This window comes from Hemitrygon akajei, chromosome 24 (assembly GCF_048418815.1).
Source record: "Hemitrygon akajei chromosome 24, sHemAka1.3, whole genome shotgun sequence".
NCBI classification, from domain to species: domain Eukaryota; kingdom Metazoa; phylum Chordata; class Chondrichthyes; order Myliobatiformes; family Dasyatidae; genus Hemitrygon; species Hemitrygon akajei.
This window is the reverse complement of record NC_133147.1, coordinates 39,008,500-39,014,705: the sequence shown is the minus strand read 5'-3', so window position 1 is coordinate 39,014,705 and position 6,206 is coordinate 39,008,500.

The window sequence follows — 6,206 nt, the reverse complement described above, 5'->3', positions numbered from 1 at the left end:
GTGTCCAGTATGTAGCACACTTACACCTCCTGTGGACTTGTGTCCAGTATGTGGCACACTTACATCTCCTGTGGACATGTACCCAGTATGTGGCACACTTACATCTCCTGTGGACTTGTGTCCAGTATGTGGCACACTTACACCTCCTGTGGACGTGTGTCCAGTATGTGTCACACTTACACCTCCTGTGGAAATGTGTCCAGTATGTGGCACACTTACACCTCCTGTGGACTTCTGTCCAGTATGTGGCACACTTACACCTCCTGTTGATTTGTGTCCAGTATGTGGCACACTTACACCTCCTGTGGAAATGTGTCCAGTATGTGGCACACTTACACCTCCTGTGGAAATGTGTCCAGTATGTGGCACACTTACACCTCCTGTGGATGTGTCCAGTATGTCGCACACTTCCATCTCCTGTGGATTTGTGTCCAGTATGTCGCACACTTCCATCTCCTGTGGACTTGTACCCAGTATGTGGCACACTTACACCTCCTGTGGACTTGTGTCCAGTATGTGGCACACTTCCATCTCCTGTGGACTTGAGTCCAGTATGTAGCACACTTCCATCTCCTGTGGACTTGTGTCCAGTATGTGGCACACTTACACCTCCTGTGGACTTGTGTCCAGTATGTAGCACACTTACACCTCCTGTAGACTTGTGTCCAGTATGTAGCACACTTACACCTCTTGTGTACTTGTGTCCAGTATGTAGCACACTTACACCTCCTGTGGACTTGTGTCCAGTATGTGGCACACTTACACCTCCTGTGGACTTGTGTCCAGTATGTAGCACACTTACACCTCCTGTGGACTTGTGTCCAGTATGTGGCACACTTACACCTCCTGTGTACTTGTGTCCAGTATGTAGCACACTTACACCTCCTGTGGACTTGTGTCCAGTATGTGGCACACTTACACCTCCTGTGGACTTGTGTCCAGTATGTAGCACACTTACACCTCCTGTGGACTTGTGTCCAGTATGTGGCACACTTACACCTCCTGTGGACTTGTGTCCAGTATGTGGCACACTTACACCTCCTGTGGACGTGTCCAGTATGTGGCACACTTACAGCTCCTGTGGAAATGTGTCCAGTATGTGGCACACTTACACCTCCTGTGGACTTGTGTCCAGTATGTAGCACACTTACACCTCCTGTGGACTTGTGTCCAGTATGTAGCACACTTACACCTCCTGTGGACTTGTGTCCAGTATGTAGCACACTTACACCTCCTGTGGACTTGTGTCCAGTATGTGGCACACTTACATCTCCTGTGGACTTGTACCGTATGTGGCACACTTACACCTCCTGTGGACGTGTGTCCAGTATGTGTCACACTTACATCTTCTGTGGAAATGTGTCCAGTATGTGGCACACTTACACCTCCTGTGGACTTGTGTCCAGTAGGTGGCACACTTACACCTCCTGTGGATTTGTGTCCAGTATGTGGCACACTTACACCTCCTGTGGAAATGTGTCCAGTATGTGGCACACTTACACCTCCTGTGGAAATGTGTCCAGTATGTGGCACACTTACAACTCCTGTGGATTTGTGTCCAGTATGTGGCACACTTACACCTCCTGTGGAAATGTGTCCAGTATGTGGCACACTTACACCTCCTGTGGATGTGTCCAGTATGTCGCACACTTCCATCTCCTGTGGATTTGTGTCCAGTATGTCGCACACTTCCATCTCCTGTGGACTTGTGTCCAGTATGTAGCACACTTACACCTCCTGTGGACTTGTGTCCAGTATGTGGCACACTTACACCTCCTGTGGACTTGTGTCCAGTATGTGGCACACTTACACCACCTGTGGACTTGTGTCCAGTATGTAGCACACTTACACCTCCTGTGGACTTGTGTCCAGTATGTAGCACACTTACATCTCCTGTGGATTTGTGTCCAGTACGTGGCACACTTACACCTCCTGTGGATTTGTGTCCAGTATGTGGTACACATACATCTCCTGTGGAAATGTGTCCAGTATGTGGCACACTTACACCTCCTGTGGACTTGTGTCCAGTATGTGGCACACTTACACCTCCTGTGGACTTGTGTCCAGTATGTAGCACACTTAAACCTCCTGTGGATGTGTCCAGTATGTCGCACACTTCCATCTCCTGTGGACATGCGGCCAGTATGTAGCACACTTACACCTCCTGTGGACTTGTGTCCAGTATGTGGAACACTTACACCTCCTGTGGACTTGTGTCCAGTATGTGGAACACTTACAACTCCTGTGGATTTGTACCCAGTATGTGGCACACTTACACCTCCTGTGGACTTGTGTCCAGTATGTGGCACACTTACACCTCCTGTGGATTTGTGTCCAGTATGTGGTACACTTACACCTCCTGTGGACTTTTGTCCAGTATGTGGCACACTTACACCTCCTGTGGACGTGTCCAGTATGTGGCACACTTACACCTCCTGTGGACTTGTGTCCAGTATGTAGCACACTTACACCTCCTGTGGACTTGTGTCCAGTATGTAGCACACTTACATCTCCTGTGGACTTGTGTCCAGTATGTGGCACACTTACACCTCCTGTGGACTTGTGTCCAGTATGTGGCACACTTCCATCTCCTGTGGACTTGTGTCCAGTATCTAGCACACTTACACCTCCTGTGGATTTGTGTCCAGTATGTGGCACACTTACACCTCCTGTGGACTTGTGTCCAGTTTGTAGCACACTTACACCTCCTGTGGACTTGTGTCCAGTATCTAGCACACTTACACCTCCTGTGGACTTGTATCCAGTATGTGGCACACTTACACCTCCTGTGGACTTGTGTCCAGTATGTGGCACACTTCCATCTCCTGTGGACTTGAGTCCAGTATGTAGCACACTTCCATCTCCTGTGGACTTGTGTCCAGTATGTGGAACACTTACACCTCCTGTGGACTTGTGTCCAGTATGTGGAACACTTACAACTCCTGTGGATTTGTACCCAGTATGTGGCACACTTACACCTCCTGTGGACTTGTGTCCAGTATGTGGCACACTTACACCTCCTGTGGATTTGTGTCCAGTATGTGGCACACTTACACCTCCTGTGGACTTGTGTCCAGTATGTAGCACACTTACACCTCCTGTAGACTTGTGTCCAGTATGTAGCACACTTACACCTCCTGTGGACTTGTGTCCAGTATGTAGCACACTTACACCTCCTGTGGACTTGTGTCCAGTATGTAGCACACTTACACCTCCTGTGCACTTGTGTCCAGTATGTAGCACACTTACACCTCCTGTGGACTTGTGTCCAGTATGTGGCACACTTACATCTCCTGTGGACTTGTACCCAGTATGTGGCACACTTACATCTCCTGTGGACTTGTGTCCAGTATGTGGCACACTTACACCTCCTGTGGACGTGTGTCCAGTATGTGTCACACTTACACCTCCTGTGGAAATGTGTCCAGTATGTGGCACACTTACACCTCCTGTGGACTTGTGTCCAGTATGTGGCACACTTACACCTCCTGTGGATTTGTGTCCAGTATGTGGCACACTTACACCTCCTGTGGAAATGTGCCCAGTATGTGGCACACTTACACCTCCTGTGGAAATGTGTCCAGTATGTGGCACACTTACACCTCCTGTGGATTTGTGTCCAGTATGTGGCACACTTACACCTCCTGTGGAAATGTGTCCAGTATGTGGCACACTTACACCTCCTGTGGATGTGTCCAGTATGTCGCACACTTCCATCTCCTGTGGACTTGTGTCCAGTATGTAGCACACTTACACCTCCTGTGGACTTGTGTCCAGTATGTGGAACACTTACACCTCCTGTGGACTTGTGTCCAGTATGTGGAACACTTACACCTCCTGTGGACTTGTGTCCAGTATGTAGCACACTTACATCTCCTGTGGACTTGTGTCCAGTATGTGGCACACTTACACCTCCTGTGGATTTGTGTCCAGTATGTGGAGCACTTACACCTCCTGTGGACTTGTGTCCAGTATGTGGCACACTTACACCTGCTGTGGACGTGTCCAGTATGTGGCACACTTACACCTCCTGTGGACTTGTATCCAGTATGTAGCACACTTACACCTCCTGTGGACTTGTGTCCAGTATGTAGCACTCTTACATCTCCTGTGGACTTGTGTCCAGTATGTGGCACACTTACACCTCCTGTGGACTTGTGTCCAGTATGTGGCACACTTCCATCTCCTGTGGACTTGTGTCCAGTATGTAGCACACTTACACCTCCTGTGGATTTGTGTCCAGTATGTGGCACACTTACACCTCCTGTGGACTTGTGTCCAGTATGTAGCACACTTCCATCTCCTGTGGACTTGTGTCCAGTATATAGCACACTTACACCTCCTGTGGATTTGTGTCCAGTATGTGGCACACTTACACCTCCTGTGGGTTTGTGTCCAGTATGTGGCACACTTACACCTCCTGTGGACTTGTGTCCAGTATGTGGCACACTTACACCTCCTGTGGATTTGTGTCCAGTATGTGGCACACTTACACCTCCTGTGGAAATGTGTCCAGTATGTGGCACACTTACACCTCCTGTGGAAATGTGTCCAGTATGTGGCACACTTACAACTCCTGTGGATTAGTGTCCAGTATGTGGCACACTTACACCTCCTGTGGAAATGTGTCCAGTATGTGGCACACTTACACCTCCTGTGGATGTGTCCAGTATGTCGCACACTTCCATCTCCTGTGGATTTGTGTCCAGTATGTCGCACACTTCCATCTCCTGTGGACTTGTGTCCAGTATGTAGCACACTTACACCTCCTGTGGACTTGTGTCCAGTATGTGGCACACTTACACCTCCTGTGGACTTGTGTCCAGTATGTGGCACACTTACACCACCTGTGGACTTGTGTCCAGTATGTAGCACACTTACACCTCCTGTGGACTTGTGTCCAGTATGTAGCACACTTACATCTCCTGTGGATTTGTGTCCAGTATGTGGCACACTTACACCTCCTGTGGATTTGTGTCCAGTATGTGGTACACATACATCTCCTGTGGAAATGTGTCCAGTATGTGGCACACTTACACCTCCTGTGGACTTGTGTCCAGTATGTGGCACACTTACACCTCCTGTGGACTTGTGTCCAGTATGTAGCACCCTTAAACCTCCTGTGGATGTGTCCAGTATGTCGCACACTTCCATCTCCTGTGGACGTGCGGCCAGTATGTAGCACACTTACACCTCCTGTGGACTTGTGTCCAGTATGTGGAACACTTACACCTCCTGTGGACTTGTGTCCAGTATGTGGAACACTTACAACTCCTGTGGATTTGTACCCAGTATGTGGCACACTTACACCTCCTGTGGACTTGTGTCCAGTATGTGGCACACTTACACCTCCTGTGGATTTGTGTCCAGTATGTGGTACACTTACACCTCCTGTGGACTTTTGTCCAGTATGTGGCACACTTACACCTCCTGTGGACGTGTCCAGTATGTGGCACACTTACACCTCCTGTGGACTTGTGTCCAGTATGTAGCACACTTACACCTCCTCTGGACTTGTGTCCAGTATGTAGCACACTTACATCTCCTGTGGACTTGTGTCCAGTATGTGGCACACTTACACCTCCTGTGGACTTGTGTCCAGTATGTGGCACACTTCCATCTCCTGTGGACTTGTGTCCAGTATCTAGCACACTTACACCTCCTGTGGATTTGTGTCCAGTATGTGGCACACTTACACCTCCTGTGGACTTGTGTCCAGTTTGTAGCACACTTACACCTCCTGTGGACTTGTGTCCAGTATCTAGCACACTTACACCTCCTGTGGACTTGTATCCAGTATGTGGCACACTTACACCTCCTGTGGACTTGTGTCCAGTATGTGGCACACTTCCATCTCCTGTGGACTTGAGTCCAGTATGTAGCACACTTCCATCTCCTGTGGACTTGTGTCCAGTATGTGGCACACTTACACCTCCTGTGGACTTGTGTCCAGTATGTAGCACACTTACACCTCCTGTAGACTTGTGTCCAGTATGTAGCACACTTACACCTCCTGTGTACTTGTGTCCAGTATGTAGCACACTTACACCTCCTGTGGACTTGTGTCCAGTATGTGGCACACTTACACCTCCTGTGGACTTGTGTCCAGTATGTAGCACACTTACACCTCCTGTGGACTTGTGTCCAGTATGTGGCACACTTACACCTCCTGTGTACTTGTGTCCAGTATGTAGCACACTTACACC